Below are 22,386 nucleotides of genomic sequence, written 5' to 3' on the forward strand. Positions count from 1 at the left end.
AAATCTGCTATTTATCTTATCAATAAAGCTTCTATTTAGGAGAAGACATTAGAAGTTTTGGGGGAGTCAAAAGTTATATGTAGATTTTCAGTTGCATGGGAGTTGGTGCCCCTAACCCCTACATTGTTCAAAGGTCAACTGCACTTCCTTTACTGCATCATAACTATGCTAAATAAGGCTTCACCTAACAGAAGCCCTGTGGAATCCAAAAGGCAGCCACTATTGCTTCCTTTCTGTTTCTTGTCTGCATGTGGTTGCTGTATATGAATCCTTGAGCAGTAATTATTTAATTTGCTTAAAAATGATAATATGCCATAAAATGATCTTAGTATGTAACTATGTTTGCTGTGTAACTTTTAATCTAATTTTCAAGCACTTTATGTTGATTTGATATAAAGAGAACAGAGGCATCCCAAGTTGTGTATGAAATATAATGGACACAAATTCACTAAGTGACCATATTCTTATGGTATTACAATCCAGGACTATCATAGCAATGGAAACAAAAGGAAGTATGACATTTAGCATAACTAAATATAAGTGAGAAGTTAGATATGAAGTTGAGAGACCTGAATTCCATCCTTAACTTTCATGCTCAAGTTACAAACTTGCACAATTGTCCTCACTTCCTTGACCCCTGGCTATAAAGTTAGAAAGTTCAGCTGCTTTCTAAGATCACATTGATTTTTATCATTTTATTATTAATACTGCCATGGGAAGACCCAGTACCCCATTCCCATGTGTGGTAATTGGTCCTGTGCTTACCCACTATGACTCACTGCCAGTCTGGCATGAAGAGCCTCCTGCTCTGTGACTAATCCCAAACATCCTAGGCAGTAGTCAATAACAGCCTGCTTCAACAAAAAGTAAGAAAACAAAAGTTCTGCCCCTGCCCCTCACTTTCAGTCTTCACACTACAAAGAACCTATTGACTATATTTTCCTCCAGTGTAAAGGGCCAGGCCACTACAACACTTTGTAAGCATCTTGAAAAACTCTACAACTCCATGAAGCAGATGGTACTGAACTAATAAGGACCTTAGGAATTTCCATAATTTCTAACCCAACCCTTTCATATTACATTGAAGAACTTGAGATCCAGAGAATGGTATTGTCAGTAGAGTCAAGCATTTTTGAGCCAGGCCAATGTGCTTGCATGGGGAAAATATGAAAGAATAGGGAGAATTAACAATTCCTAACATCAGTGGGTTTTGATGAGTGGTTTATAAAATATCCCAGAATACAATGTTTTCTTAACATTCACATTAAAAGTTTTAGAAGTCTCCACATACTTATTGTTATAGTGAGGCAGTGTGAGAGAAAAATTACTTGTTCAAGAATTATGACTCCTTCACTTAGTGATGGCTGGCCAACTGCTTTGCACTTCATTTTGTCATCTGAAAAATGGCACTAAAAATGCCTTAATCAAATTTTTTGACAGTAACTGTTATCTAGCATCATTAGCACTGTGTGTTTCACACATTTCTTAACATTTTCAAAGGTACGTATTGTCTGATGGTCACAACAAATCCTACAAAGTATCTCTTTAGTGTGACCTAATACCACAGTGGGTCCTTGGATTAATATCCTAAAATGTGCTCATAATCTTGAAGACTCTCAAAGAAGACATTTTCCTACAATGAACAATACTGTGCTTCTAAGACTGTGAAAGCCATCCTACATGGAAATATTATTGGGGACTTGAGAAGAAAATAGGTTTATCTAAAGTTGTTTTAAAACAATGAAAGGAATGAAATAAAAGAATGTTCTTATTTCTATGAACTCAAGGTGATATAGGATAGGTTTCAAATCTACCACTTCCTGATGGTGATATAGAAATAATGTCTGAGAATGTTAATCTAAACATAGCAAACTAAACTGACTCACCTGTGTACATGTTGTAACAGTAAGCATCAGCTGCAAGAAGTGTTACTCAACATAAGATCAGACTCCTGTACACATATAAAGACCCACTTCCACAGAAAGATTTTCAGTTTAATATACTCTAATGCCTATAGCTCTTATTCCCAAACTGAGAGCAAGCTACATAACACATTTGCAAAGATATTTCCATTTGCAAGTTATATCATGGTGGAACTCAAATGAGCCTTTAAGACCACCCAATACAAACTTTTCATTTTATAGATGAATAACTGGAGACTAAGAGGTTATGTGGCTTTTTGCTGAAAGTAAAAAAGCAAAAAAGAGGCAGAAACTGGGTTAGAATAGAATGCACCCCACTAGAATTCTGTGCCAGGACTCTCTAGGAGTCATGGGGTCTGACTTACACTACACAAGAGGCAGAGTAATCAAGACTTAGGCTTAAAAGAAATCACTCTACCTTAGACTGAGCCTATTCTAAATATATATCTTCTCTTATCCTGTCAATGTTTTATCTTACACCTTTGTTCAAATAGTATAACTTTTTAAAATGTTTTTCTTCTTTCATGACTTTTTTGAAAGTGTCATTTAATTGCACCCTGTCCACAGGATTGGTAGGTGTCAAGAAAAAGTAGTTTCAGATGGATTATACATTGTTCTTCTCTTCTCCATTACCAAAGATGTCTATAGCTCTGGGGCATCTGGGTGGCTCAATTGGTTAAGCATCTACCTTTGGCTCAGGTCATGATCCCAGGGTCCTGGGATGGAGACCCACATCAGGCTCCCTGTTCAGCAGGAAGGCTGCTTCTCCATCTCCCTCTCCCACTCCTCCTGCTTATATACACTTGCTGTCAAATGAATAAATAAAATCCACCAAAAAAGATGTTCATAACTCAGAACGTGCTTTTCCTAATAGTTTGGTCTCTGACTTCTGCAAGTAATCTTTCTAAACAAAATCTACAAAAACAAAAATGTGTGATAGCTCTATTTTCTCCTCTAAGGCATTAACAGTTTTGCCTTCACCTATGGATCACCAAAAATGTTCTCCTAGGAAGTAGACCAACTATTAATAAGATACTACAGAAAAATCAGTTGAGGTCAGGCCAGAGAGGAGGAACAATATTTTTATTGTTGTGTCAAACCAGAGACAATAACTTTTCATTTCAAGTCAATATAAAATATAATCCTAGGGGAGCCTAGGTGGCTCAGTTGGTTAAGCATCTGTCTTCAGCTAAGGTCATGATCTCAGAGTCCTGGAATCTAGCCCCATATTAGGCTCACCCCCTTTGAGGCTCTCCCGCCTCACCCTCCTTGGTTGTTCTGTGTCAAGCAAATAAATAAAAATCTTTAAAAAAATATAATTCTAGAATCAAATCATGATGCTTGCATTGGAGAAACTGTTTTGTCAGTAGAATCTCTGAAATGATACATGGAACTATGCTGTTTATGCATTTTGAGTTTATAATTATTATCAAAATCAATAAGGTTAAGTAATTGCCCACAGTAGGTTCTTTTTTTTTTTTTTTTTTTAAAGATTTTATTTATTTATTCATGACAGTCACAGAGAGAGAGAGAGAGGCAGAGACACAGGCAGAGGGAGAAGCAGGCTCCATGCACCGGGAGCCCGATGTGGGATTCGATCCCGGGTCTCCAGGATCGCGCCCTGGGCCAAAGGCAGGCGCCAAACCGCTGCGCCACCCAGGGATATCACACATAAAATAAACAATGTAAAATGTTCTTGAAAAATTCAGGGCAAGCTAAATAGTTATAAATATACATGATACATGAAAGAACACTAAAGGAATTCCATTATTCTGCTGTTGTTATTAAGGACACAAACCCTTCAGGATTTATCATTCTAAAATTCTGTATATAGTAAGTGTCCTGTTGTCAACCCCAGTCAATGAATCCCATACCTTGGTTAATTAGCAACTATAGGAGGGAATTGCTTCGATTCTGCACATAAAAACCAATGCAGATGGCCCCCGACTTAATAGTGGTTTGACTTAATGATTTTCAACTTTATGAGGGTGTGAAAGCAATAGCATTCAGTAGAAGTTGAACTTTGAATTTGGATCTTTTCCCAGGCTAACGATATGCAGTAGGACTCTCATGATTCTGGGCAGATCAGTGAGCTGTAGCCCCCAATCAGTCCCCCAATCATGAGAACACACAACTGATACTCTGACAACCATTTTGTTCCCATTCAACCATTCAACTTTTCACTTTCAGTATAACATTCAATAAATTACATAAGATATTCAAAATTTTGCTACAAAAAAGGCTTTCTTTTAGATGATTCTGCCCAACTAATGTAAGCACACTGAGCACATTTAATGCAGAATAAGCTACACTATGGTGTTTGGCAGATTAGGAGTACTAAATAAATGCTTTCTCAACTATGATGTCTTTAACTTACAATGGACCTATACAGATGTAACCCCATTTTAAGTCAAGGAAGATCTGTATTCCATATTCACTGGAGTAAGATAAAATATACTTAATAATTATACCAATGATAATATAAGCTAATATTTACAGAAGGCTTACTAGAGCTCAGACACTATATATGTGACTTATTTCATGTAATCTTCACAACCATATTTTATAGGTAAAAAATTGAAGCTCAGAGAGGTTAAGTAACTTGCTCAAAATTACACAACTATAAAGTAGCAGATCCAAGTTTGCATTTTCAGTCCATGTGATTCCAAAATGCTTGTTCTTAACTGCTACTCTTGCCCACAATTTAATCTACCATTAATGACTTTCATAAGAATATTACTGTAACTCATCATTGAAAACAATAATCATCATTGTGAAGATTGAATCACTGGATAGAGGTACTACTAATGGTAGACTGATCAATCAAATTTTGTGATATCAGGTTTTCACGAAGCTTACTATCTGCACCATTTGTAATGAAAATATGGGAGAAAATTCTGCTCAAAAATAGCATGTTATGGTGAAAATACACTATACCCAAAACCTTAACACAACACAAAATGGTAAACATGGCATTTTCCTAGATGACTAGATATATATTAAATGATGAGGCTTTCAACATCAGCTGAGACACCTGAGGAATTTTTCAAAGAATCAAATCATCCACTGAATCTCACTCAAAATAATAAATACAACTTCAGTCTGAAATATTCTCTTTGTCAACCTTCCTGAATATATATTATAGTCTTGAAGAGCACATAAGGGGATAAGGCTAAAGTAAACAAATCTAAAAGAGAAAATATAGACTAGTCAATTACAGTTATATTTTAATTTTGAATAAATTATAATGTTTGATACTAATGCCTACTAGTTTTTTGTGTTTTTATTAAAAACATTGATTCCTAAAAGAGATAGAAAATAATCTAAATACTCAAAAATAGGGATGCATAAAAAGTATGGAACATCCATATCTTAATACAGTCATTTAAAAAATCATACTGAAATAATACTATGGGAACATTTCTAAAATATATCACCTGAACAAAAGTGTTAAAAGAATATTATAATATGATCATATTCAATGGTGAAAAATGAATTTTCTTCCAGCATCAGGAATAAGGCAAGAATGTTCACTATAACCACTTTTGTTCAACATAGTACGGGAAGTCCTAGCCACAGCAATCAGACAAGAAATAGAAAGTATCCAAATTGGTAAGGAAGAAATAAAACTGTCATTATTTGCAGATGGCATGATGCTATACACAGAAAACCTGAAAAAACAGCAAAATACTTAATAGAACTGATAAATGAGTTCAGTAAAATCACAGGATACAAAGTTGATATTGGTTACATTTCTATACACTAATAATGAAGTAGGAGAAAAAGAAATTAAGAAAACAACCCCAGGGCAGCCCAGGTGGCTCAGCGGTTTAGCGCCACCTTCAGCCCAGGGTGTGATCCTGGAGACCCAGGATCGGGTCCCACATCATGGAGCCTGCTTCTCCCTCTCCTGTGTCTCTGCCCCTCTCTCTCTCTCTCTCTCTCTCTCTCTCTCTTTCTGTCTGTGTGTGTGTGTGTGTCTCTAATGAATGAATGAATGAATAAATAAATAAATATCTTTTTAAAAATAAGAAAAAGAAAACAACCCCATTTACAATTGCACCAAAAATAAGATACCTAGAAATAAATTTAACCAAACAGGTGAAAGAGCTGTACTCCAAAAACTATAAAACAGTGATGGAAGGAATTGAAGATGATATAAGCAAGTGGAAAGATATTCCATGCTCATAAATTGGAAGAACCAGTATGCCCATACCACCCAAAGCAATCTGCAGATTTAATGCAATGCTTGTCAAAATATCTACAACATTTTTCACAGAACCAGAATACTACTAAAATTTGTATGAAACCACAAAAGATCCCAAATGTTAATTCAAAATGTTAACATCGCTCATTCAATGATGGAGTGATCTTTCTCCCTTTTAGTCTTCCTTTATTCCCCATGCTTGCTTGCTTTCTTATATTCTTTTACCAAATTTAATTATCTAAAACTATGCTCAAAAAATATGACTTGGTTAGTAATTATCTTTATCAATGCAGCATAGAATTGAAAGAACCAATTTGCAATCTAACTACCAGGATTCAAAATCTGACTCTCTCATACGCATAGCTGTGTAAATGTGCCTAAATTACTTACTCTGGTCTCACTTTCCTCATATGTGAAATAGGAGTATAATGTGTTTTTACTATACCAGAGCCACTGTGAGAATTATGTGAGTTAATATATGTAAAGTGGTTAAAACAATGCCTGGCACATGGTCAGGACTCAATATATGCCAACTGTTGTTGTTGTTGTTAATTATATTATTGCAGAATACTGATTCAACCAATGGCCCTGTTAGAAAAACAAATTTATATTTTAATCCAGATAGAGATATTATTAAAAACAAATGACATCCCCAACAAGAGAAGTACATATATAACACTGCCTAACATGCAATGAATCTAAAGTATTCTCTCCTTAGAAAAATAAATTTCTGAGAATTTAACAGTGTTAGAACTTTTCAAATAAATATTGTTATTTCTTTGGTTTTTAAAATTCTTATTCTATCATATATATCCATAAATGATCCTTTGTGTACTTCTCTGGGTTTGCCATATTCATTCTTTTTTTAAAACAAAATGATTTTGTGGTTAGGTAGTTAGTTTATTAAAGGACAACAGAAATCTGATGCTACATTTGTGATATATGCAAAGTCAACAAAACAATATCTGTAGGTAAAGAGATAAGAACATCACCAGAGCAAAGATAAAGACCACCATTACAACAACAGGAAAATCTATGACCTGAGCAACTTACTTGGCATTAATAAGGTGATCAAACCCATCTTAGAAAACTCAATGGACTTCTTTCTGGGATGAATAACATTCACATATAATTTAGTTTTTTTTCTTCTTGTTACTGAAAAAGAAACCTCCATGATACCAAACCTCCCTTTATCATGCCAGAGTATACTCTAAACATATATAGTATTGAGCATACACTTTTCTTTGCTGTCTAAGTAAAAATAAATCTTACTTCTTTGCACAAAAAGGCAAATGTTACTTCGTCTCCCTACTTCTACCTGAACCTAAAACCACATCAAGCATATTCCTTGGCATACAGTAGGCTTTTTTAAGTTAATATTTTCTGAATGAATTAATATGCTTTCTGATTTCTCATATTATTCAGAGACGTAAGAAACTGCAAATTCATGTTTCCTAGATATAAACTGTGAAGTGTTATAACTTCTTCCAATCTGAAACATTAGCTCCCTATCTAGTCCCAGAGGATGTTTTGAGTGAGAAATGAGGTGGTCTATCCAGGTCTGACAGTTTGTAGCCAAGAGGAAGACTACACAGAGGTATACATAACTGTATTGGACACCATGCAGTACTCTTTCCCAACACAGAATTCTTAAGGTCCTTTCTTCAAATATGTAATTAACTTCATGGAAACCGGATTTGACCTTACATTTAAGTTAGATTAAAATAAAAATAAAATTGTTTTAGCCACACATAGAAAGAAAATTCTACATTTAATGATTTTAATTATGTTAAATCAAATGAAATGATAAAGATTTGAAAACAAATTTGGTAAGTATAAGACACACCTCAAATATTATCTCTTTCAAATCCTGTTTTACATTAAAATTACATTTTAATGAAGAATCAATAAAGGCATTCAGTTCCAAAATATTGCCTCCTTTAGTCCCTATGACACTATAATAATACAGCCATCTTCTGAACTCTCTATCTGGTCTTGCCTTTCTTCTTTGCAGCTGGACATGTGCACAGCTGTGGGGGAGGGCCTTCATGATCCCATGTTCAATCTTCTGTCCTATTTGTTGACATCAGAAAACACATACATTCTCTGGCCAATGCTTCAACTGTCAATCTTTGGAGGACAACTCCCACACCCAAACATAGAGCCCTGTGTATACTTCTGAGCCACAACCTGTTATCCACATTTGCCCATTCTACATTCACTTAAATGTCCTACAATTTCTCTCAAGTTAAAAATGCTCAGTGCCAAATTCACCACATTTCCTCCATTGCCTTTTTAACACAGATTTCATCTTTCTCAGCATTTGTAAAAAGTCCATGATAGCCTTTTTGTAAACTTAACACAGTGCCATTTGGGGGACTGAATGAACAGAGTCTGTTCTCAATAAGAAATTAGCAGTCAAAGAAACTGAAATGAGAGGGAAAAGCAATAAAGAAAAGATATTCTACACTTATCTGAATATTTCACAATATCAGGGGCTGCCTTGTGATGACAGCCCAACATCTTTGGACATATTCCTACATTTGGGGATTTTTCTCACATTGTGAGTCCAGTTTTGGAAGTCAGAAAATTAAGATACTACCTTATACCTGGGCACCAAACCAGGGAGAACCAGGATTCTGCAGGAGCAGTTGGGGAGGCATTTGGTTCAACAACTTCAGGAGGCAGATACCTGACATCATAGGTTATGAGAAGCCACCTGATCAGAGAAAAGTCTTGGGGTATGGCTGTGTAGCCCCAGAACCAGGCTCTCTGGCACCCTCTCAAAGATTTTGGAAGCTTACTAATATCTGTCAATACATTCTTCTTTCTGATTAAACTATCCTGTGCATATTCTGTTTTGTGCAACTAAAAGCCCTGTCTAATACACAGATTCAAGTATTGAAATTCTGTTAATTCTCAGAAGCACAAATTGAGTATTAAGAAAAAGTGGTCAATTTCAAAAACAGTTGCATTCATCTTCACCCTAGGCCATTTTAGCATAACAAGTTATGTTTGCCATGCTACAGAGCCACATAAAGTCCATGCTTCCATGAAATGGGAACACTGAAGCTCCTAGCTTGAATAAAAATTTCACCATAATTTCTTTAAGAGTATTTAGCGTTTCTTCTGAAAAATAATTTAGAATAGTTAATTTGCTGATAGAAGTTTATAAAATCTGTTTTCTTTACGCCTGAGGGTAAATTAAACCACAGAACTTTAAGATGTGGTCTACTAAATAGATGCACCAAGGTTATCAGTACTCAACGTGTTATGGTCATGAATACAGCATGATAGTTAATAGCATGAGCTCTGATATCAGAATATCTAAATGTGAATCCAAACTCAACCACTCAGTAGTTTTGCCACCTAGAGCAATATAAACGATGTATCTACACATCAGCTTATTGATCTGCAAAACAAAGACAACTATAGGACCTACTGCAAATAAGTTTTTTAAAGTATTTATGATACAAAAAAACATATGGAAAGTGCTTAGCACACTATCCAGAATATGTTAAGTCTTCAATAAATGTTATCCACTATGATGACTGGTAGCCTCATTGGCAATTATGAGGACAATGATACTATAACAATGTGAAGGAGTCTAGGACTTAACACATTTGACTAAGCCTTGTACTAGATGTCTATTATAGTAGAGCCTTTTAATATTAAACATCTCAGTTCTTCCAAATGTCTTCTCCTGCTCTTTCAAGGGATTATTACTTCTGAAACTAAACTGCCCACACTCCTTGGCTGAGAAAAACACACCTGGGGATAAGTTTCCTGACTGAAAAGCTATGCAGCTCTAAATGGGCTATTTTTTCGCTTTGTGCCTGAAAACAGCTTTTCTACACCAGTGCCCCTTCGAGGGTATTTTGGCCTCAGATTAGAAGGACAGCGAGCTACTGCAATGGCATTTTAGAGAGAGTCTCAGAGTTTCCAAATATTCATTTTTAGCCAATGTTTCCAGCTCAGGTCCATTTCCAGTGGCTAGGGGAAAATAAATATTTGTCTTGGGATTGTTGGGTTCCAAGCATTTTGCAAATGTTCACCTAATACTTCCCTGGGAAAATATCATCTCTGGTAAACGTTAACCTAAAATGTAAGTTGTTTGTTTAGCAAAAACTGTTGCAGTAAAAACCAATCTTGCTAAGCATTTGCAAGCATATGTGCTGGTTTTGTCACCATTGTAACAATGTGGTTATGATATGCTTTGGTTTGGTACCTAAAGTTTCCTCTGTTTAACATCATCTGTTAAAAAATGGTTGCTAAACCTTGTTTAGAGTTATCACCCCTTTAAGAATCTGATGTATGCTCTCTACTATTTACTCAGAAATTGACATATACATAATGCAGGCCTGCATACAAAACAACTATGTATGGCTAACAATTTAAAGTTCTATTTTGAAAAGTCTAACAAATTATCTGTTTATTGGCATTCTGTTAATCAGAAAACTCCAGATAGTAGCACTTCAGTTTTGTGCTACAACAATGATAGTTGGTATTCAAAATAATGACCCTGGCTCTGTGAACTCCTTGAATTCTGCCATGTATGCCTTTAAGCCTTGCTACTCAAAGCACAATCCTTAGACTAGCAGCAACCTCATCAGATGAGAGCCTGTCAGATGTGCAGAACCTCAGCCCCCGAACTCCCCAACTCCCACACTTGCTGAATCAGAAAATGCTCTTTTATTAAGATAACTGGTTGATTCACATGTATATTATATTTTGTGAAACATTGCTTTGAGTGCATGAACAGTCCTTTAGGAAGCTCTGGTCTCCAAGATTCTTTAAGTGCTTGAGTCACAAGTTAAATTCCAATACTGTCTTCTAGAAGCCCCCAATATAATGTATATCAACAAATACAAATTCAATGCTAACCACTTCTTCATTGTTCCAACAAATATTTATTGAGCTTCCACTATGTACCAAGCATTGTTCCAAGCCTCCATCTTCATTCTGGAGGGAAAATACAAATAAACAAATATGCGAGTAAAAAGGTAATCTGTCAGATGCTCATTAGTGCTATAAGGTAAAACACAGCAAGATGAAAATGACAGAGAATGCTGGTGAAGACCAGAAAAACCTGTGGATATGACAGCATCTGAGCAAAAACCTGAAGAAAGTGAGGAGTGAGACCTGAATTATAGGAAAGAGGAGCTTTCCAGCAGACAGCAAAGTTAGGTGAAGACCCTGAAGCAGGAAGGTATTCGGTGCATCTGAAAGATCAAGGAAGAGGTCATTTTCCATGGAGTAGAAAAGCAAGAGGGAGAAGGTGAGCAACAGGGTGGAATAAGGGTGGTCATGTAAGTACTAATAATCACTGACCACAGATACCAATTGCTTATAAACATGAGGAAAGGCAGCGGTATGACAAATCCAGATGGGTTCAGTGGAGGGGAAGACTGCCCCCTCTCTTCCAAGGAAAGTCTGAGACTTTCCTAGGGCTTTCAGAGTCTGTTTGAAATACAACTTACTCCCATCAGAAAGCAATTTATTCTTCTTTACTTTTTTGGAATTTAAGCTTAAAATATAGTTGCTAAGTACCTCTGGCAAAAACCAGATTCTGTTTCAGAGGGTCTGGCACATACTTGGCAGGAAAGACACTAAACTGGAATTAAATAATAATCCCATGGCTGGCTATAATTCAGAACCATATCTTGGCTACCTTTTTAGGCTTATGTTCATAATTATTCTAGACCACATTTCGACAGTATCCTAGCCATCTTGACTGAACATCTGTTTCAGGAACTCTTCTGCCTTTGGCCAGTGTGTGCTCTCGTTGCAGACAGCATGCCAGATGACCAGTGCCATCCCCTTAATATTGTGCATACACATCTTGTGTTTTTGATTCTGTGCCAAGTTCTCATTGGGAGACACAAGGTTTTTGGTAACAAGGGATATGTTCTCCTCTTGTTGCCACATGTAAACCACATGAAAGGAATCATGACTATATTGCTTAAGAAGTCATGCCAGTAACTGTAAAGATCAGCCTAGCCCACAAATAACAGCTATCAATTTGTACAACCTTTGTACGTGGGATAATCTAATCCATGCTAATCTCTCTCCATTATGGCAATGGAGACACTATAATCACTCCTCACACAGAAAGGCTTCAATCAAATTAATGTTCCATGTCAGCTCTATCTTTAAAATATTCCTTCTTCCTCATCCAGCATGAAAAGTGAATAAATCTGTCTATGCTGAACGAGCCTCCCAAGGATTCTCAATCTAATCCAGCCAAAATAGAATTTACCAGTCATAAAAATCTAAATAAAAACAAGAATAAATGGAGGTCACTATTCACTCATAGACAGATATAATCCACTTTAATATAATTAAATTACAAAAAGAAAAATTATGGGATTATTTATAGTTTCCTCTTGCCACTAATTTGTAGAATATTAGAGGCAAATAGGACCAATGGAGATCATTATTTACAGGTGAAAAATGGTGGCTAAAGGAAGCTAAGTGATCTTGCTCAAAGATACAGTACTCCTTGGTGGCAGAGAAAGCACCAAACCAAGGTCCTTCATCACACCACCACCACCACCATCTCACACACACACACACACACACATTTTCCCACACACTAAGTTACAGCATAGAAAAGCTTCTCTGATTTGCTCCAGTATTTATATATATATGTCATTAACTATTGGGTTGGGGAAGGGGAGGCTATGTAATTTAGGGTTAAAATGACAAGAACCATTGCTAATTGAAATCAATCCATCAGAAATTGAAGATAAAGCATTTTTTTTGAAAACTTAATGCAAGCCAATAGGAACATTGGATTCAATTTTTCAAAATTTAATTCTCACAACTCTCAAGAACACATCTATTATACCACAGGAGGCACCCTTCTAATGTCAGTGAATATTTCTTTTTTAAAAAAAAATTATTTATTTATTCATGAGAGACAGGGGGGAGAGAGAGAGAGAGAGGCAGGCAGAGGGAGAAGCAGGCTCCATGCAGGGAACCCGACGTGAGACTCGATCCCGGAACCCCAGGATCATGCCCTGGGCGGAAGGCAGGTGCTAAACCGCTGAGCTACCCAGGGATCCCCTAATGTCAGTGTATATTTCTAAGGAAACACCTAATCTGTCTGCTCCATACTTGACCTATTTTAATTTTGCAGGTGGTTGGTGATACAGAGAATAGAAAATGCTGCCACTCAAAATCTGACTTTGTAAAACCTTAAACCTTTTAGAAAAGCAATCAGCACAAAAATGTGGCTTCACACCTGTGACTGAAGTTATATGGAGAAACAGAAAATGCCAAGAAAAACTAGAAAAGCTAGCTAACCCAAATTCGTTTTTATATTTGCAAGCTTCAGAAAGTTTTGTCAAACAATAAATTATTTCTCAAGATGTACCAATGCACAAAGTACACTATAGGACATCCACACATGATAAACATTTAAAAATCCCGTTGATGGATATCCATAAATCCTCTGCTTATAATGACTCATCATCATAAAACTCTTGTATGTAGCATGGCCATACTTTCCCAGGATATAACAATGACCCCAGGATATTATGAGATTCTCAGGTGTCTACTTTTGTCTGTATCATGCTAGTGCTGATGGATTTTCTTGGGTTGTGGTTGTTCACAATGGTAATCCTCTCAAAAAAAAAAAAAAAGTACTGCACTAGCAAGAATACTTTGCTTCCTAATGACCATAGATAACACATTCCATTTTCAGTGATCTGCTTGGTAGAACCTTATGTATGTTGAAAGATCCATTCACAAACACAGCCCTCTCATTTTTCAAACTAGAAAACTGAGATGTTTAAGGATTTTCCCAAAGGCTATTACAATTTATTCATGCAAATCCAGGCCAGGAACTTGGGTCTCCTGGCTCCTTATCAGCTGCTGTTTCTACTGGGTCAAACTCCTCTATGAGTCATCCCCCACCGTAGGATAGAATCTTACTTTATCCTCCAAATCCAATTCAAATGGCCTACATTTTAACTCACCCATAATTGTTAAATTGAACAAGAAGTTTAAAAGCAACTGCTTTTTCTATTACTGTGGAAATTCTGGCTCAATAACTATAAATGTCTTACTCATAACGTTGTACAAAATGACAGCCTGCCAGCCCATCTATTTATCTTATCTTATCTATCACCTACCTTTTTTTTTTTTTTTTTTTTTTTTTTTTAACCCTACTGGGCTATTTCTAAACAAGCATTTCCAAGGTTGTGTGGCACAGGGTAAAGCTTGCAACCTGTAGCAAGTGAACAATTCACCAATCCAAGGCTTCTGACTCAACTCAAACCTATAGTTTATTTAGGATTTTAAGGCAATGTCTGCACCTAACAGCCACCAACGTTTACTGAGTGAGCCACAGCCATTCTTCCTACCTGGTTCTTTGCACAAACAGCATCTCATTTAACCTTGATCACAACCCTAACATGGCTAAGCAAATGCCCTCGGCGGGGGTGGGGGGGGGGAGGAAATATCAGGAATTTGAGGAAAATCAGATCCAAGATCCTTAATAATCTGCCAAGATCATACAGATAATAAATAGGAAAATGAATACCGGAGTTCTCCGTCACACAAAAATGTTCCTTAAGAGTATGCACAAGAAAGAGCTCCCATTTTCCAGCAGAGGATACAGTCTTCAGGTCCTGTCCTTTCCCAGTATCTAAAGGAAAGAGAGTAAGTAGAAGAGATACTGATAAATTTAATAAGAATACTTGAATTACGAATATCTTCTAAATCAACCTCCAATCCATCGAGCTATAATGCTGCTTCCTTAACAGTAGATATTCCAAGGCATAGCAACGCAACTTTTCCTGCACATTCACTGTTTTTAGGGTAGTAAAACTAGACTTTCCACACGCTAGCTACCCAAGAAGCAGTAGTTTCCCTATGTCTTCCCTATGTGTAAAATGAAGTTCATAATAGCAGTACATAGAGCGGCTGGCAGGATTAAATGAGTTCTATATGCAAAACCCTTGAATACGCCACATAGTACACTCTGCAAATATTAGCTACTAATCTTATTATCCCTATCCTTACAAAAGTAACAAGCCAAGCAACAGTGTATTTCCAGGTTTTGGGCTGATCATTCAGCTTAATAGCAATAATTTAGCACTGATTGGAGGTAAAGATCTACAGCAGAAACTGAGGAATGATTAATACAAGGGAAAAACAGGTCCATTCTTAGTCCTATGGGGATTGGCAATGCACTTGAGGGAATGAAGATAAATGCAAATGAGATCAAGAACAAAAATTAGCAAACGAACATTTCATGCACTGTGTATATAATGAATGGTGTGACAGTGGTGACCAGGGAGAGGCTGGCTGACTTCACAGAGCCAGCATGATTCCCCTGGACCACAGGAGGGTTGTGCCATAGCAGAGAGTAAAGACAATGGCATTATTGTAGACAGATGAAGAAGCAAAGGCTCAGCAGTGGCAATGGACAATACAAGAGAAGGTTTCTGGGAATATGAATAAATAAATTGCTTCATAAACCAAAAAGTGTTCAAGTTTAAGGTGTTATGATTTCCAATGTGGATGGCTCTGATAAAGTTTTTAACCAATCTTGCATTCAAAGCTCTTCAAATGACTGAGACCTCCTGCATGGTTCTCTCTCCTAGAGTTTCAGCCATTAAAGGAAGCAACAGAGCTAGGCTATTTGGGGACAAAGGGGCTGGTGTTGCACCACTGACATCATAAGGCACTTGCAGCTCTGCACTGCCACAGCCTAACTCTGTGACCTTGGACTTTTACTCTCTGAGCCTCAGGGTTTCCTCACCTGTATCATGGGGCTCATATCAGCTATTTCCCTAACAGGGTTATTGTGAAGATTAAGTGAATTAGGTGAACGGTTCTTGGAAGAATACCTGGCATCTCATAAGCATTATGTAAGTGTTTACATTACATTACATTATAATGAGCTCATTATATCTATGCTGTGCTCTGTCTTGCTCCAGCTCTGATTACTTCATCTGAGACAAGCTATCCAGTAGGCAAACCTTTAGTACTGCATTTGCTTGGCAGGACTCCAGGGATTTTATAAGTGGTCTCATAGCAGAAATGAAAGGAAACAAAGGGGAAGTGGGCCTGTACTTTGAAACATAGTCCTGACAAGAACAAAGGTGGGAGAAACAGTTTCTCTGCTTCTTCCCATGTTCTCACACTCACTCAAGCAGGGGAGTTAGTATTTTTTTTTTAACCCTTTCCAGCAGAGGCCTGAGGATCTAAATGCAAGTAGGGCATACTTGGTACCCTCCACGACATCCACAGAAACCCATAGGAGCCTTCTCAGACTGCAGACAAGATCTCTAGCTGGGAATTAGGAAGCACAAGGACATCTGTTTTTCCATTTATCTATTTTTCATTTTGCATGGACATAGTCCAGTGGATCTCAAACTCATGGCCTACAACTCTCTGAGGGCTTTAACCAGCCCCTTGAGCAGCACATCATCCTGTCATTAAAAGAAAAGATAAAACAAAAGAAAAAACAAGACAAACAAAAACTAAACAAAAAGAAAGAAAAACAAAACAAAAACAAAAAACCCTGAGTTTCTAGCCCACTTTATAGACAGTGCCCCCAGTTATCTGCATACAACAGACTGGGGGATATTCAGGATTGCCCAGTTTGGGCTGGCTTTATTTTTACTTCATTTCGTTCTCCTAATAACTAATGAAGAAGGTAACATTAGACACATTTTAAAACATGTAAACTAAAGCTTAGCGAGTTGAAAAGAAATGCTTAATCTTTCAATAATTGGCAACTGATGAGGTTTGGATTTGACATCAGGCATATTTGACTCTCACTATAACTCTTTTCTCTGTTCACTCATTCAACATTTGTCAAAAACCTCTTTAGTACTAGATATTGTTATAGATATGGAGATACAGTAAGAAGAAGATAATGTCCCGATCTCAAGGAGTTTACATTCTACAAAGGAAGACAAAATAAACCAAGGCATATTAGATGACCTCGGGTGAAAAGTCATAAAGAAAACTGAAGGATAATTGTGAAGAGAGAGTGATAAAAGAGTGAGGGAAGTTATTTTACATACGGTGGTTAGAGGAGGTGGCATTAGGAAAGACATTTAAGTGAAGTGAGAATCAGGCAGACAAAAATCAGAGGGGAGGAGGGAGTGTCCAGCAGAGGTGAGAGCAAGTGCAAAGGTCCTGAGGCATAGCCAAAGAAAACCAAGAAAACCAGTGTGATTTGGTTAAAGCAAAGAATAGGGGTAGTGGTATGAAATGAGGTTGAAAGTACCAACTCAGGCCAGATTACACTCAGTTCTAATAGGCTCTGGCAAGGCATCTGCATTGCATCTGATTATAATAGAAAACCATTGGAGAGATTTGCACTGGGAATTATATTCTCAAAAGAATTATATTTTTAGAAGATCACTCTACCTGTTGTGTGGAGAACTGACTGTAATGGAACAAGAGTCAAAAAAAGGGCTAGTTAGTTAGGAAGCAGATTTAGTACTTTTGATGAGAGATTATGACATTTTGGACTAAGTTTGTAGTTGGACTCATGGTATATTTTGAAGGTTTTCTTCCTAGTTAAAAAAAATCAGGGTAGTCCTTAAGGAATTCTTTTGGGAGAATTCTTTCAAAACATAGTTTGAGGAATTTTGAAGTCAAGAATGATGGGATATCTTTAGTCTGTCACAACCATAGCTTAAACTCAACGTTATCATCCATGTGACAGTGTATCAAGCATGTGATCCAGCACTTGGTCAACAGTAATCATGAAGTCACACCAACAATGTCATTTTAACCTTTATAAAAGGTAAAAGGGCAAAGGGCTTGTCTTCCTTTTTACCCATCCATTAGCCAATTTCAGAGCAATTTTATCTTGCTACACAGACAAGTTTTTAAATTCTCGACATTTAAAACAATCTTCAGTTTCCCACATTTCTTCAGGCTTCTCCACAGTGTATCCTGAACCAGAATATTCACAGGTAGACAGATCACGCAACAAATCTATTCTTTTCTCAGGCAACACTCTTTGAAGTACCCAAGTGCTAACAGTACTACCTTGTTTCATATGAAAATATGAAGTTTTAGAGAGATTGAAAATATGGGTTGATCAGTGTCATCAGACTTATAATTTTATACTACAAACCATAGATGGTTTGTTGGATCTGTAGCAGAATGAACTTTTTATATTACCTCCTTTTGTCATCACAACAACCCAATCAATTTCATAGGCTTTTGTATCCACTTAATTTTGCTCTATAAGATCACATAGAGAATTATAGGCAATCTAGTACAGAATCCCAGGTCTTCTTATCGCCACACCAGGGCCCACTTGATCAGATCATTCTATTTTCCAACTTGACGCCTAATTACTCAATGTCAAAAAATAAAATAAAAAAGCAAATTTTATTTCTTAAAAAATCTATTATAAGAGAAAATATAGTATTAGCAGATGCAATGATGGTTGGGAAGAACTCAGGGAAAATAAGTCTGTATTAATTTCTCAAATCTATGTTAAACCTGTCCCCGAAGATCAATATGTATCTCTTTGATGGGTCCAATTAAGCACAGACCAAGCCCTTACTATGTAGAGTCCTGATTATGAAGAAACAGAAAAGACAACTTACATGGGAGAAGCAGAACAAACATAAAGAGAGCACAAATGTGTATGCATAGAAGTATAAAGAGAAACAACTGAATTTATAAAGAAAACTTCTTTGAGAAGATTTAGCAATTTTGAAAGTGTAGCAGTTTTGAAAAAGGAAGAAGATGGAAAATAGTTTTTCCCAATGTCAAAGAGAAAACAGCCCAAGTAGAATGAACTATGTATACCAAGACTCACAAATGGGCTAACAGCTCTATATATTCAAGAAATTAAGTAAAATAATGAATGATTTGTAAACCATGAGCTATAATCATGAATAATGGCCTTGAGGTAAGTTGTATTGGCTGGAGATGGCTATCGTTCAATGTAAATATCCCTAGAACAGCAGATGCAATGATGATTGAGAAGAACTCAGGGAAAATACCTGTAACGACCGGAATACCGTAGCATCTGAATTAAAATGCAACGTTCACACCTATTTTTGCACTGTGCTTGCATTTTTCTGTCCAGTATGCCAAGACAAAAAAAAAAAAAAAAAAAACCAAACTGGTGGAGGAAGGTCATAAGAGAAAGTCTAAATGAGGAGCAAATGGTTTAAGACTTACCATCAGTTGGTACAAAGAGCTTTGGCATCACCTAAGCAAAGGGTGATGTCAGAAACTGTAGCCATGGACTATTCTTTTAAGAACTTTGTGAGTTCTTAAAGGCATTCCTCCTCATGTTTTTATAATAATTATTACCTGTTTTCCTTTAATTCTTAGAATATTCTTGACATGTAATAAAAATGAATAGAGGTATATATTTTATTCAGCTAAAAACTAACCATTCTAGTGATCTTTGCAAACTGCCAATCCACTCTTTATCCTTCTTCTAACTCATCCCATGTGGAGTTAAGACCTAAGAGACATAATACATATTGTCAGAATTCATATAACTAGGGAAAAAAAAACAGTAGAAAGTTAATCTTAGTAAGAGTTAAAATTGGGGGAAAAATAAAATAAAAAGAGATATCTTTCAAGGACTGAATGGATAAACAAACTGTTACATGCATTCAATAAAATACCACTCAACAACTAAAAACACACAACTTGGACAGATCTCAGGGTGTTAACCTGAATGAAAGAAAGCTAATTTCAAAAGGTTGCAAAGAAATCATTATATTTATATAACATTCTTAAAATGACCAATTTTTAGTGCTGGAGACTAGTGATTGCCAGGCTTTAGGGTTGGGGAAAGGATGTGATTATAAAGGTGTAAGAGGAAAAAGCTTCCTTGTCATAACTGGAGAGTTCCATATGCTGAATGTGATGGAGTTACAGGTATCTATACATACAATAGAATTTCACAGAACTATGAAACTATGAACTCCCCCCAAAAAGAGTATGTAAAAACCAGTGAAATCTAAATAAGTTCTATATCTAAAATATTATTAACTAAAAACAAAAAAACTATTATCAACATTTTTCATTGTTTTGATTTTACTATGGTTATATAAAGATAGACAGGAATTCTCTGTAACACTTGTACAACTCCTGAGTCTAAATTATGTCAAAAGGCTTTTAAAAATGTTTTAGGGATGAATAGGTGGCTCAGTGGCTGAGCATCTGCCTTCATTCAGCTCAGGTCATGATCCTGGGGTCCTGGGATCGAGTCCCACATCGGGCTCCCCGCAGGGAGCCTGCTTCTCTCTCTGCCTATGTCTCTGCCTCTCCGTGTCCCTCATGAATAAATAAATAAAATCTTTTTTAAAAATTAAAATAAAAATGTTTTAATAAACATATAACTTCATTAACTCTCTTTCCTTAGGCTTATACCAAGCCATAAAATTGCAGCAATTTGACTTTTAGCAAGATAAATAACAAAACAGGAAAAATATTTCTGCTATAAATATATTAATTTTAGGTTTTTACTAGACTTTTAGCTATAGATAATTTTATACTTAGAGTTCTTTTTCATGTATACCCTTCTACCTCAAGGCACAGAGAGGTATCATGTCTTCTTGGAGTGCCAGGAACTTTACCTAGATAACCCCCAACCTACCCACCAAACTTCAAAAACTGCATTCTATTCCCAAGATAACTTCACATGTTCCACTTTATCCTTAAGACTATATAGTTTGCCTTCCTCTCCTTTAAAAAGATGCCAACATCTATTTCTGGAGCATTGTCTCTCCTCAGTGCTCCTGAATATGTCTGTATAGGGCACATCTCTGGAGTTTTGCTGCCTTGAAATAAACACAACAGAGATTTTCTTGTAAGGGCTTGCTGCTTCTCAGTAAAGAGAAGTTGCGACAATACCAAATACTTTATAAATTTTCAATATTATTGTCCTCAGTCTATTTTCTTGTTTCCTTTTCCAAACATCCATAAAATATCAGTGCCTCTCAACTTTCTTTGTGGTGATCCTCAGCCTCAGCCTTCTCAGTCACAGGGGAAGTCCATTATATATTAGTACACCACTGGTGCCTTAAGTAATTTACAAATGAGGAAATGCTGGTCTCTATTCACCCCTACTTTGAGGGGTGTTCATCCTCAACACTGGACTCTCCTTTCTCTTATCCTTAAATCTATACTTTTGTTATATTTACTGCCTTCTGTTCCCCATTTCCCTAGCTACTACTCTTGAATCTTGCCTAATGCTGTCCTCTTCTTTTCGGACTCCAGTGAAAAATCTTATCTCAGTGTAAGAAGTTATTGTACTAACATATGACAAGGCAAAGAAAATGGACAAGCTGTGGCAAAGACCTAGAAGCCATGCCCTCTGGAAAAGTGGCCTTCTGGCAATTCAGAATAGGTGGCTACATGCTTCATAAAACAAGTAATCAGTTTGAGATGGAGCTCTCTGGCAGCTTTATGTGATAGGGATAGGTGGCCCTGGATGATTATGAACTCTATTTATGGAGGAGTTCATATTCAAAAAGTTAGATGATTTAGTTTTTTCCAGCATCATTATAAAAATGAACTCTCAGCCATGAATAGAAGTGTGATGAGATGCTTCTAAGATTCCTTCCATTCAAAACTACTGATCTGTTTCCCTCTAACTTTTTCAGATGTTTCCTCCCATTTACTTTCCAATTACAGTTTATGCTTTTCTTCTTTTTAAATCAAAGACCAGGGTGCCCAGGTAGCTCAATCACTTGTCTGCTTTCAGCTCAGGTCATGAACCCAGAGTCCCAGAATCAAGTCCTGCTTGGGCTCCTCTCTCAGCAGGGAATCTGCTTCTCCCTCTGACTCTCCCTCCTCTCATGCTCTCTCTCTCTCAAATAAATAAAATAAAGTCTTTTTTAAAAAATAAAGACCAGCTCCCAACAACTAAACCAAATGCCTAACATCACATATCCACCAACAAATGGTGATACAAATAATCATTAACTCAAAATCATTCCAATATTTTGCACAAGATAGTCCATAAACATCTTCTCAATAAATGTTGAATGACTACATAATTCATACACCTAAAATTACTCTTTCTATAAAAGAAAGCCTTATATAAATAGCTTGGCAATCATATTAAGAAAAAAAAACCCTATAAAGAAGTCTATAAGGACAAGTTTTTTCAAACAAAAAAATGGGTCATATACTATAACAACAGAGTGGAACATCTGAAATTGAGATCATGCAAGAATTCACTACTTATGGCTGTTATCATCATATACTATGTATATAATACACATTGTATACCTGTCT

The 22,386-nt window shown here is 36.5% G+C and overlaps 1 protein-coding gene and 1 long non-coding RNA gene across 6 annotated transcripts in view; one reads left to right on the forward strand and one right to left on the reverse strand.

Moving 5' to 3' along the window:
• NRG1 (neuregulin 1) overlaps positions 1 to 22,386 on the reverse strand; it is a 1,071,954-nt gene that overhangs the window by 909,911 nt on the left and 139,657 nt on the right. The gene's annotated exons all lie outside the window — the stretch shown is intronic.
• LOC118351070 (uncharacterized) overlaps positions 15,892 to 22,386 on the forward strand; it is a 67,011-nt gene continuing 60,516 nt past the window's right edge. The window contains exon 1 of the long non-coding RNA XR_004805878.2: positions 15,892 to 16,010. This is a non-coding gene — a long non-coding RNA (uncharacterized LOC118351070). The remainder of the gene's footprint in view (positions 16,011 to 22,386) is intronic.

The sequence above is a fragment of the Canis lupus genome, chromosome 16, assembly GCF_003254725.2.
Source record: "Canis lupus dingo isolate Sandy chromosome 16, ASM325472v2, whole genome shotgun sequence".
NCBI lineage: Eukaryota > Metazoa > Chordata > Mammalia > Carnivora > Canidae > Canis > Canis lupus.